The sequence below is a fragment of the Cetorhinus maximus genome, chromosome 20 (genome assembly GCF_964194155.1).
Source record: "Cetorhinus maximus chromosome 20, sCetMax3.hap1.1, whole genome shotgun sequence".
Taxonomy (NCBI): Eukaryota; Metazoa; Chordata; class Chondrichthyes; order Lamniformes; family Cetorhinidae; genus Cetorhinus; species Cetorhinus maximus.
This window is the reverse complement of record NC_135898.1, coordinates 86,546,806-86,559,825: the sequence shown is the minus strand read 5'-3', so window position 1 is coordinate 86,559,825 and position 13,020 is coordinate 86,546,806.

Here is a 13,020-nt window from a genome sequence, read left to right as displayed (position 1 = left end):
GGTGGGGGTGAGCCATCCGCCACCCCAACCCCCCACCCTCTATTATTCAGCCCATTAATTCGGTTTCTCTCTCCACAGAGGTTGCCCGACCTGCTCAGTTCTTCCTGCATTTTGTTTTTTTTTTTGCTTTTATTTCAGGTTTCCAGCATCCGCAGTATTTTGCTGCTTTTACATCCCCTTGATTCCCTTTCAGTTCAAAAATCTAACGATCTCAATCTTGGAATCTATTCAATGACTGAGGCCAGGATTTTCCGGCCTACCATGCCAGGCTCTGCCGTGGGGGATACAGAGGGCCAGCCAAAATTCCATTGACTTTCGGCAGGACCGGAAGATCCCAGCGGTGACCAGGGCCGGAAATCCCCGGCCTGAGCACCCACAGCTCTCTGGTGCAGAGGATTCCAAAGATTCGCAATCCTTTGAGTGAAGGGATCTCTCCTCATCTCAGTCCAAAATGGCTGAATCCCTACCTTGAAACTATGACCCCCAACTTCTAGGGAAACAGCCTCTCAGCATCTGCCCTTTCAAACCCTCTAAGAATTTTATATGTCTCACTGTGATCGCCTCTCATTTTCCTAAAGTCCAGAGAAAAAGATCCCGTTCTGTTGAATTCCATGAACCTGGAAGTACAAAAGAACAAACATATGTACGCACGAAATAGGAGCAGGAGTAGGCCATTCAGCCCCTTGAGCCTGCTTCCCCATCTGATAAGATCATGGCTGATCTTCTTGTGTTTCGAGTTCCACATTCCATCTACCCCTGATAACCTTTGATTCGCTTGCCTAACAAGAGTCTATCTACCTCTGCCTTAAAAATATTCAATGACCCCGCCTCCACTGCCTTCTGAGGCGGAGAGTTCCAAAGCCGCACAACCCTCGGAAAAAATTTCTCCTCATCTCTGTCCTAAAAGGGTGACCCCTAATTTTAAAACAGTGCCCCCTAGTTCTGGGCTCACCCACAAGAGGAAACATCCTTTCCACATCCACCTTGTCAAGACCGTTCAGGATCTTATATACTTCAATCAAGTGCAGCCACAATACTATAATTTCAGTTGTGCATATTTGCTTAAGTGGATATCATCCCCTCAGGCAGTTCTTGCTGGCATTGTCAATGCACTCAACTTAAGTAAAATATTCCAAAAATCAGGATATTAAAAGATAAATTTAATTAGAAAACGTGCTGAGGGAAAAGCTCTGTTTAAAGGCTGAGTAATGTTAACCAACCAGAGCACTTTTAAACACCACGGCACATGCTCCCTAAAGCTTTTTTGGGCGAACGCTTTGCCCAGGTTGTATTAAGCCACAGAAAACAGATTGTCTCTAGCATGGACTGACCTTAACCGGGCAAGGAGTTGGCCTGGGTGTCAGGGTTTGTGCTGCTGATCACCATCGAGTTAAGTCCTGCCAGAAAGGATCAGACTGGGCTATAACAAGAACTAAAAGCAAAACACTGCGGATGCTGGAAATCTGAAATACAATAAGGATTGCCCGGTGGACATTCGTACTTTGAATTCACAGACTAAGCACTTGGGAGGGAGAAAGAAGCGTTTGCATTTACATAGCATCTTTCACGGCCTCAGGAAGTCCCGAAGCACTCTATGGCCGACTGAATGTTTTTGTGAAGTGCAGCCACTGTTGCAACGCAGGCAGGTCAACAGTCAATTTGCACACAGCCAGCTCCTTCTCCAGCTCTCTGCCCGAAGACCCAGAGCGCCACGGCCTTTACCATAGGCAGGGCAAGGAGCCAGGTCCCAAATCAACCCCAGCCGGAATGGGGATTCAGCCACGTGCTTTTGGCACCAGTCTGATCCACACTGGCTGTCCAGCCAACTGAGCTGACCAGTTCCCCCCTGCCCCTGTGGTCCAAGTTGCCGTGGCAACAGGCACTTTTACGCGCATGTTGTAGTCCGGAGCTATGGATAGTGATGCTAGAGTCTCGCATTTTCTTTCCATCACATGGTTGGCAAACCTCTCCCACTTTTACCGCCTGCTATTGGCACGTGTTGGAAGGGTTTACTGATTGGTACTCAACCTGTCTAGCTGCGTTATGGATGCACTTTCCTTGGCCATCCAGTCCGGGAGTACGACTTGAACCCGGAGCTTCTGGCACAAAGGGAGGGGGCACTACCCATTGAGTCACAAGACCTCCTAGCAAGTGTCGACCAACAGCATTACATTCGCACATACGAGTTAGGAGCAGGAGTAGGCCACTCGGCCCCTCGAGCTTGCTCCGCCATTCCGCATGATCATGGCCGACCTGATTGTAACCTCAACCCCACATTCCTGCCTATTCCTGATAACCTTTCACACCCCCCCTTGCTTATCAAGAATCCATCTACCTCTGCCTTAAAAATATTCAAAGACTCTGCTTCCACCGCCTTTTGGGGAAGAGAGTTCCAAAGACTGACAACCCTCTGAGAGAAAAAAAATGTCTCCTCATCTCCGTTTTAAATGAGCGACCCCTTATTTTTAAACAGTGACCCTTAGTTCTAGATTCTCCCACGAGAAGAGTTTGATTTGGCTGGATAATCTGCTTGTAGGTGCTGGTTTCTGGTTAGAAATCGGCCAGGTAAACCCGGGAGGGCAGGTGGGACCTTGGCTTAATGCCTCATTCAAAATAAAATGGCACTTCCAACAGTGCAGCACCCCTCGAATATCACACCGGATTAATATTGTGCTCCAGTCCTTGGACTGGGGAATAGCACCCACCACCTCCTGACTTGGTAGGCAAGTGTGATACCAACTGAGCTAGGATAGGCGGTGTCCAAATCAGTGCCTACTCAGCAAGTCTCAGCCGAGAAGAGGGAGGAAGGAGCTTAAATTAATTCTGAATATTTTTATGGTTTTTTTTTTTCCCCCTATGTTAACTTTCTTAAAAAAACATTTTCATTAAAAGAGAGTGATGAGGACATCATGGAAGGAACTAGCTGGAAGGAGCTTCAGAGCCTGACAGTCAGATGAAACCGAATTAACATTCACAGTCAGAGCACCGCGATTGTTGAAGCACCCTGGGGGTTAATGACTGTATCTCTGCAGATGTTAATTCATTCTCTCATGTGTTGTGAATGGCTTTCATAGACAGAGATATATATATACAAAGTATTAGAACAAAATGGCTTTCATCCCTTGGCTTCTACTGAGCTAACTGATCTCAGCTGGGGCTGGAACAGGAGGCACTTCACATGGACTTATACCCCTGAACCACAAGGGAGTGGGAAAAAGCCTATTGGGAAGCCCTGTCTGGCTGCCAATCAACTGTGATGTCCCCCCGTTGACAAATAGTTCACCAATCCTTGTGAGCTAGACGTTCACACCTATTTCTTTGGCCAAGCTGGTGGTTATCTGACCTACTATCTTCTTAGTGCGGCTCGGTGTCATTTTATTTTTGAACGCTCCTGTGCAGCGCCCAGGGATGTTTTATTGGGCTGAAGGTGCTATAGGAATGTAAATCGTTCTGGTGGAATGATTGGCTGATGGAGACCCTAGAGGAGGAAGGGGGATGGTGAGAGGATGGGTGGGAGGGTCGGGGGAGAATGGGGGTAAGGGATCCCACTAGACTACACCCTGAAACAGCCATGTAGTAGTAATATCACTGAATTAGTAATCCAGAGGCCCAGGCTAATGCTCTGGCGACATGAGTTCAAATCCTACCATGGCAGCTGGTGGAATTCAGATTCAATTAATTAAATCTAGAATTGAATGTCTCAGCGGCATTGACCGTGACAACTATCATCAATTATCATAAAACACAATTGGTTCACTAATGCCTCTTTTAGGGAAGGAAACCTGCCCTCATCTAACTTGGTCTGGCTTATATATGTGACTGCAGATCCACAGCAATTTGCTTGACTCTTAACTTCCCTCTGAAATGGCCTAGCAAGCCTTTCAGTTCAAGGGCAATTCGGGATAGGCAACAAGTGCTGGCCCACATTGCCTTGAAAGAATAAAAGAAGGGGTCAGCGGTCGGGGTAGAGAACTCTGATGACCACTAATCGACACTGAGGTGGCACAGAGATCGGTGAGGTATTGCTGCAGCTCCATTCAGGAGGTTCCCAGTCAGTGCAAGGAAGGGCCTGGGGAGAAACGCAAAACTGCCTGCTGAGGGCAGGGTGCCCCTTTAAGATAAGCACCGGGCTAATTTATTCCACAAGCAACAATTTCATTACCCATCACATTGACACACATTGATTCATTAAGTAAAGCAATTACAGATTTTGAACAATGAGCCTTTCAGTTTTGTTTGTTGCCTGCTTGCAATGCGAGGCGATTGCTTAATTCGGCAATAGTTGAGAATGAGTGGGCACCTTGACCAGGTCATCAGTGCAAGGCTGCGAGAGGCGTAAAGAGAAGACAGCTACTTGACCGTGGCGTGAAGACAGGTGAGGTGATACCAGCTGCACCAGCAGTGTCAGGGCAAGACGAGGGGGGTCAAGGGTTAAACTGGGGCGGGGGAGAAAATAAAAAGTTGGGAAAGGTGTTTGTTTCGCTCCCTGCAGTGGGAATCTCTGACATCAAGCCTCCTGTTATGTGTTGTATCGGTGCTTCGGAATTAAGGGAGCAGTTCTCGATTAACAGCACCAGTGATGTACTGCATTCTGCCAACAGCTCTCTATCTGCCATCCGTGCTTACTCACCTGCTGCCGAGGGTGGCACATTAAGAGACTGCGTTTTCTTTCCCACCTTTCAATGTGACTACGCCTCAGAGCTACTTCACAAGTGCTTTGGGACATCCAGAGATAGTGAGCGATGGGAGTGCAAGTCCCTTCTTTCATTCGTAATATTAAACAGGCTGCACAACCACTTCATAAAATCTCTTGAAGGACAATTGGAGCCTTCAGGACTGAGATCGATAGATTTTCTGTTTGGTGAGGGTGTCAAGAGAATATGGGGCAAAGATGGGGGAAATGAAGTCAAGTTTCAGGTCAGCCATGATCTAATTGAATAGTGGAGCAGGCCAGAAGGACTGAATGGCCTCTTCCTGTTCCTACGTTAATGGTTAGATATGTGAGGTACCAAAGTACGGTCAGGCACCAAGTTGAACTGTACCATATTGTCAAGCAGCCCCTTCAGAAAACAAAGGAAGAATGAAATCTGGGCTAAAATGATTAAATGATGAGGGCAGGTTGCAGGCATATTCCCGCAAGTATAACAGATAAGAGGCTGATCTAATTTTATAAAAATTCATTTATAGGACGTGGGCTTTGCTGGCCAGGCCAGCATTTATTGCCCATCCCGAATTGCTCTTGAGAAGGTGGTGGTGAGCTGCCTTCTTGAACCGCTGCAGTCCCTGTGGTGTAGGTACACCCACAGTGCTGTTAGGGAGGGAGTTCCAGGGTTTTGACCCAGCAACAGTGAAGGAACGGCGATATATTTCCAAGTCAGGATGGTGAGTGACTTGGAGGGGAACTTGCAGGTGGTGGTGCTCCCATGTGGCTGTTGCCCTTGTCCTTCCAGATGGTAGCGATTGTGGGTTTGGAAGGTGCTGTTTAAGGAGCCTTGGTGAGTTTCTGCAGTGCACCTTGTAGATGGTACACACTGCTGCCACTGTGCGTCGGTGGTGGAGGGAGTGAATGTTTGTGGATGTGATGCCAATCAAGCAGGTTGCTTTGTCTTGGATGGTGTCAAGCTTCTTGAGTGTTGTTGGAGCTGCAGTTACCCAGGCTACTGAGGTGTTTAACATGATTAAAGAATATGTTAGGGTATATAGGAAGAAACTATTTCCTTGGGAGAGGATTTAAAAGGCTGTTTGGAGGCTGATGTCAGGAAATACACAAAGGGTAGTGGATATCTGGAACTCTCTGCCCCAAAAAGCTGTTGAGGCTGGGGGTTGGGGGGTTTCAATTGAAAATTTTCAAATCGGGACGGATAGATTATTGTTAGGTATTGGTATTGATGGAACCAATATCCATTGGTTAATATACAGGTTATCCATGCTCTAACTGAATAGTGGAACAGGCTCGAGAGGCTGAATGGCCTACTCCTGTTGCCGTGGGAAAGCACCCACACAATGTCATTCCTGACAGGTGTGATGAGCCACATGAGGCTTATAGGTCCCTTTTGTTTGTGTTGTGCCTCAGTGCTGCAGTGGTCAGTGCAAAACTTCATATTTAACCTCGTGACTTTATTATTGTGACTTCTGCACTTTTGTGGCCACCTGTAGTAATTATGGTTTTATTTAGTGTGTAATGTACCTTTAAGAATAATACTTGTTAAGGAAGATCACATGATCTGTAGTAACCGATAGGAGAATAGCGTGGGGCTACCTCGGCAGTGGGTGTAGAGATAGAATTGGAGTTGAAAGCACATGTGTAGTTCCTGCTGAGTACATTGTAAATAAACTTAATGTTTCCACCCAAGAATTGTCCGCAGATCAACTCTATCAATAATAGGAGCATCTTGGCCACCCTTGGCGACGAGGATAAAACAGGATTGAACAGAACAAATGAAGTTAAAAAGAAATTGGCACTGAACCTCGTCCAGTGATTGTCAGTAGCAAGATCCATTAGAATTGAAGAAGTTATCCTCTCTCAAAATGCCGCAATTTGGGAGAATTGATCCTTTTGAACCAGCCACAGACGATTGGTCTCATTACATAGAACGCCTCACGTTCTTTTTTCAAGCAAACAAGATTACAGGGGAAGAGAAGAGGCCAGCAATCCTCTTGAGTACTTGTGGGAGAAAAGCCTACAGTCTGATTTGAAGTTTGATGACACCCAGTGCCCCAGAATCGAAGAATGTCTATGAACGGGTGGACCTTGTGAATGGTCATTTTCAACCCAAGCCCTCAGTCACGATGCAGAGATTCAGGTTTAATTCGTGAAATGGTGAGACAATTGCATGCTACCTGGCAAATTTGAAGCAGCTAATGGAACATTTGGGAGTTTGGCACGACTCCGAACGACATGCTCAGAGTTCGTTTAGTGTGTGGTGTGAAGGAGGACACTATTCAGAAAAGATTATTGTCCAAAGTGAATCTGGATTTCAAGAAGGCGCTAGAGATGGCGCTGGCCATGGAAAGCGCTGGAAGAAATTCACAAGCCACACAGGGTGGGCAAAATGGCGCCGTCCTCTGCATCGGGCGGGAAACCCCCAGCCGAAAATGGCAGGAAAACGCAAGACACTGCCGCAAAGCGGGAAACAGGCCCCCGCTGGCCGAAGAATGAAGAAAACTAACATAGCAGCGAGATCGAAGAATAATTTCAATAGAGGTGGAAACAAGCAGTCTTTTAGCGATTGGCAGTTTAAAAAAATCAAATGCTACTATTGTCACGGAAATGGACATATAATGAGGTAGTGCAAGGGAAGGTTCAAGCAGGCTTGTAAACATAAGAAGAAGCCCAATGAAATCTACAATGTAGAAGAACCTGAAACAACAAATTCTGACATTTACTCAATTGTTTAGCCTGAAAGTTGGAAAGACAGAACCAATGCTTGTCACAGTGAAAGTAAATGGCAAACCTGTTAAAATGGAAATAGACACAGGAACTTCCACTACAGTAATTGGGGAACATACCTTCAGATATCTGAATAATGGGGAACATCAATTAAGTTTAGAAGAAATGACTCAAGCTCAAAGCATATACAGGTGACGACATTCAGGTAAAAGGTATAAGCAGAGTAACTGTCCATTATGGAAGCCAATTGGTAAAGCTGCCAGTGTTGGTATTGAGGGGCAGAGGACCAAGCCTTCTAGGGCGAAATTAGCTGAGGGAAATCAACCTTGATTGGCCACTGGGATTCCAAAATGAACCTGGAAGCATTCCTGTCCTGGGAAAGGAGTGTGTAAGGACTCATCAACCTGAAGAAAAGTAGACTGTCTTAAGCCAAAACCTGGAAGAACAGCAGAAGAAGCTCGAGGAGACCCTGCTTGGTGACAGAGTTTGAGATGAAGTGAGCAATCTTTGCAGGGAAAAAGAAAATCTGTTGAAAGACCTTCACACGCTAAAAGATTCCCTCGAGTCAGAGTTTGTACCTCTGGGAAAGTATGAAGAGGAACAGGAAGAACTGAGCGCTTCTCTGAATAAACCGAAGGATGAATTGGCAGAGAAGACACAACAATGCCCAATTTTCCAGGAGGCAGCAAACAAATATAATAAAGAGAAGGAAAAGCTGAAACTACGTCAAAGTTTTGCCATTCCTGGACTACCAGAAGTAGTCGTTTCCGATAATGGCACGGCATTTAGGAGTGCTGAGTTTCAACAGTTTATCAGCCTCAACGGTATCACTCATGTAAAAACTGCACCATACCACCCTTCCTCAAAAGGACTGGTCGAAAGGGCAGTTCATGAGTTCAAGACAGGCATGAGAAAGCTAACTGGTGATTCCTTGGCAACCAAGCTAGCACTCTTTCTTTTTCATTACAGGACTACCCCTCACACAACAACAGGCGTCACACCTGTGGAGTTATTGTTGAAATGCTGTCTCAAGACAAGGTTTAGCTTAATAATACCAAATTTAGAGGGAAAGGTGGAAAGGAGTCAGGGAAGCCAGAAAACTAGACATGACTGGTGCAGTCGTGAGAGAAAATTTACCGTGGGAGAGACAGTATATGTGAAGAACTTCAGAGAAGGACGAGAGTGGTTACCAGGTGGAATGAGTGCGGTGACTGGACCTCTATCTTACCATGTGGAGGTGGAAGGATGGATCATCTGGAAACATGTGGACCATTTAACGAAGAGAGAGACAAATCATCAAGATTTGGTTCCACCAGTGACCATGACCGGGTCTGTGTTTCCTGTTGAGGATACTCAACCCAGGACTGACACATCTGATGTTCCTGTAAGGGTTGAGGATACAGAACTGCAAGTGCCCAGCTAAGCACCTGATGTTCAAGCAACTCCGGAAAAGGGGGTTCCTGACAAAGAATCTGAAGTTGTGGAGCTGCGATGTTCCACACGTATCACGAAACCACCTGGAAGACTGAAATTGTAAATTCCTTACCTAGTGTAGATATTTTGTTATGTTGTACTTGTAAATATATGTATAGCCGAGTTAAAGGAGGAGGAATGTAGCAATTAAGGGTTTATTTAGTGTGTAATGTACCTTTAAGAATAAGACGTGTTAAGGTATATCACATGATCTGTAGTAACCAATAGGAGAGTAGCGCGGGCTACCTCAGCAGTGAGTGTAGAGGTAGAGTTGGAGTTGAAAGCACATGTGTAGTTGCTGCTGAGTGTGTTGTAAATAAATCTAATGTTTCCACCCAAGAAGTGGTCTGCAGGTCAACTCTATTAATAGTAGCAGCTTCACCATCCTACTGCATCACCACTCACTGCTCCTTCCTTGCCCAGCAAACCCCAAATCCAGTTTCAAAGCTACCTAATTGTGTAAAAGAAAACTGGAACAGTGCACAGTTGGCTCTTCAATAATTAAATGCTTTCAGAAAGATGTATGACACAATTTAAAGGTTGTGAAATTATACTTCATCACATAGTTGCAGTGCAATTAATAAGTCTGATTGCTCCAGTTTTCTGTGTTTTTCACCCCTGCAGCAGAGGCAAGGCATTTATTGAGACTCGGGAGGTCAAAGCTAAAACATTCACCACCACTGGTGAGATGGTTCCTTGTGGATAAATGGGCTAAAGCAGATAAGGGGGAGTGCGAAACAAGTGAAATGTTGAAACACGGAGAGGTTCCTTCATAGTTTGCCATTGAGTTTGTTTTCCTTTCATTGTCACCTTTGGGATGAGGTCCTGGGTGAGGAAGAGGGTCCATTGACTCTTAGGGGGCTGGTTAATTAGGCTCATAGAGTATGGTTGGAGGTGATTCAGCCCATCGCATGTCTTTGACAGAGCTATCCAATTAGTCTTGCACCCTCATTCCTCGCCCATAGCCTTTGCAAAATTCTCCTTTCCAAATATGTATACAAATCCCCTTTGAAACTTCTTGGAGGAAGGGACGGTGGTCAAGCTGCAAGACTTTGGGCTCTTAAACCACAAATCGCAGTTGGGGGATCTAGAACTAGGGGGCACAGTTTCAAAATAGGGAGCCTCCCATTTAAGACAGAGATGAGGAGGAATTTCTTCTCCCAGGGGATCATTAATTTTTGGAATTCTCATTCCCAGAGAGCAGTGGAGAACGGATCATTGAATATAGTCAAGGCTGAGTTAGACCGATGTTTGATTGTTAAGGGAGACAGGAGTTATGGGGGGCAGACGGGGAAGTGGAGTTAAGGCCACAATCAGATCAGCCATGATCTTATTGAATGGCAGAGCAGGCTTGAGGGGCTGTAAGTCCTGCTCCTGCTCCTATTTTTTATGTTCTTATGTTTGATCCCAGTCTGCCTTGAGTTTGTCATCTGCCTTAATGTGAGTTTTCTCCAAAGAATGCTCTTTTGTTGAGGGTCCAGGATTCAAATCAATATTGGGCGCCACTTTTCCACTTTGTCAGCTGTGGATCAGCGATCAGTGGGTAGCGCCCTCACCTCTGAGTCAGGAGGTTGTGGGGTGAAGTCCCACCCCACTGCAATACCGAGGCAGTGTTGCGCTGTCGGTGTTGCTGCCTTTTGGATGAGATGCTAAACAGAGGCCCCGCCTGCCCTTTCAGGTGGAGGTAAAAGATCCCATGGCCACTATTTCAGCGAAGAGCAGAGGAGTACTCCCCTGTGTCCTGGCCAATATTTATTCCTCAACCAAAATCACTGAAGCAATAACCCGGTCATTATCATATTGCTGTTTGTGGGATCTTGCTGTGCATAAACTGTCTGCTGCGTTTCAAACATTACAACAGTCACTACACTTCAAAATGACTTAGTCGTAAGATGTTGTGGGATGTCCTGAGGCTGTGGAAGGTGCTATATAAATGCAAGTCTTTCCTTAAAAAATGCTAGCTCTGGCCAGTAATGTAAAATAGGGACTGTTCATCTAAGCCCACAGAAGGTGGGTTACAAATGAAGGGGTTTATTTGATCAGGATACGCAGATAGCGGGTGTGGGGGTCTTATTGATGTCACTGGCCTTTGGCCACATCATGTTAAAACCCCCTTAAAACGGGATCCTGTTCCAAAAACTCCTACTGAGACTAGCCTGCATCCTATCGCTCCATCATCACCACCAATTCCCAAATGCTTGTTCAACTCTCCTTTTTGGGGGATCATGTCATTAGTGGAATTGGGGTTGAAATCGGTTTCGGTTTGAGCTGTTACACATAATTGAGCCACAGAACATTAATCCGGCCCAAGTTGCAGGAAGAAACCAGTGATCTAAAGTAGATAAGGGCAAAATACTGCGGATGCTGGAAATCTGAAATAAAAACAAAAAATGCTGGAAAAACTCAGCAGGTCTGACAGCATCTGTGGAGAGAGAAACAGAGTTAACGTTTTGAGTCCGTATGACTCTTCTTCAGAGCTAATCCAAAGTAGATCCCTTCCAATCTGTCTCTGTCCGTCACTATTTTTTTTTAACCTACTTCACCAATACTCATTATTCAGCACAATGTTCCCCTTTCTGGTTCCCTGCTCTGCACCTCCAACTCCAACTCCAACTTCAACTCCAACTCCAACTTCAACTCCAACTCCAACTCCATCTCCAACTCCAACTACATCTCCAACTCCAACTCCAACTCTAACTCCAATTCCAACTCCAACTCATTCTTTCCATCAACTTCAAAACTGCAGGCCTCTTTATTAATCCCCACCCCCCTCTTTTCCTGGAAAACAATTTGGCCTATCAGGCAGAATTTTTCCACTGGTTTTGGAGTCTTGACATTAGGCCCATACGGGGATCTTGAGTCCACGCTTGCTGGTAGCGAAGCTGGCATTCCAATCTTCCGGGATGGGGCTTCCTAATTGGCTGCTTTGGAGCTTGTTGTCCTGTTAAGGACGCTGGGTGGGATAGTGAAGCTACCGACTTAAAAAGAGAGCCGACAGGCACTGGAGCCTTGGCAGCTCCACTGGGAGACGTGGGCGCTGATGGGGCAGGTTGGGGACCCTGAGGGCATCTCAACATGGAGGAGGCACCCTCACTGACCTGCACAGCAGTCATCAAGTAACTGGGGTGTAGAAAAGTAGATGAATCGGGATGGAGGGAAACCTCTTCGCTGGATCGGTCTTGGCCACAATTACATCCTTTCATGAATGCAGCCCCATATTCGTGGAAGAGGGGACTCCTGCTCTGCTACTGCAGGGAGGCTACCTCCATTGAGCTTGCAGCCTCTGCAAAATTCCAGCGGCGCCGTACAGTTGCCCCTAATTGGGGTCTGAACGATGTAAATTGTCTGTCCTCCTCTGTGGGGCGGGCAGCTAATCCAGGTGCCCGCCCTCCCCATCCCGGGAAAGTTCCGGCTACAACCCTGACCCGGCTCCCCATTACTTTCCTGACCCCTCCACCCCCTAGACCACCACCACAAAGCAGGAAAATTTAGCCCGCCATGTCTGTCCCGGCTACAGCCTTTTCAAATCAAATCTCAGCGTCACCGGTAATTGTAGAATTCCCCAGCTGTCTGTTCACAACGTGGCCTGTACCATGGACATTGGGCCTTCACCGATAGGCTTTGAGAAGCAGCCAGGTTGCTGAGCCCCAAGTGCGATATGGTGACCTCTACAAAACACCTGACTGACATATGTATAGTTCCTATGCTTTACCATCCCAACGTGCATCCTCTTTATGACTTTAGGGAGAACACCGCTAGTTTTAGTTTGCTATGAAGTTGGTGTGTTGTGCTTCTGGACTCTGCTCCAGCTTTCATTGTTAATGTTTTGTTTTCTTTCTCTTCTCCCACCTCTTCTTATTGCTTTAGTCTTTCGCAATGGCAGTCATTCCCTTTGTTACCACTGTTGTGTTGTCGAGAAAGCCTAAAGGAAAACAATTAAAAATAATAACCATATCAAAGACATGTTCACCCTCAGTGCGAGGGGGGTTTAAACCTGAACCCAGAGTATGTGTAATAACAACAACCACAACTGGCATTTCTATAATGACTTTAATGTAATGAAACGTCACGAGGTGCTTCACAGGAACGTTAGAAAAGACATCAAGCCATATAAGGACAGGTGACCACAAGCTGAGTTAAAATGGTCAATTTTAAGG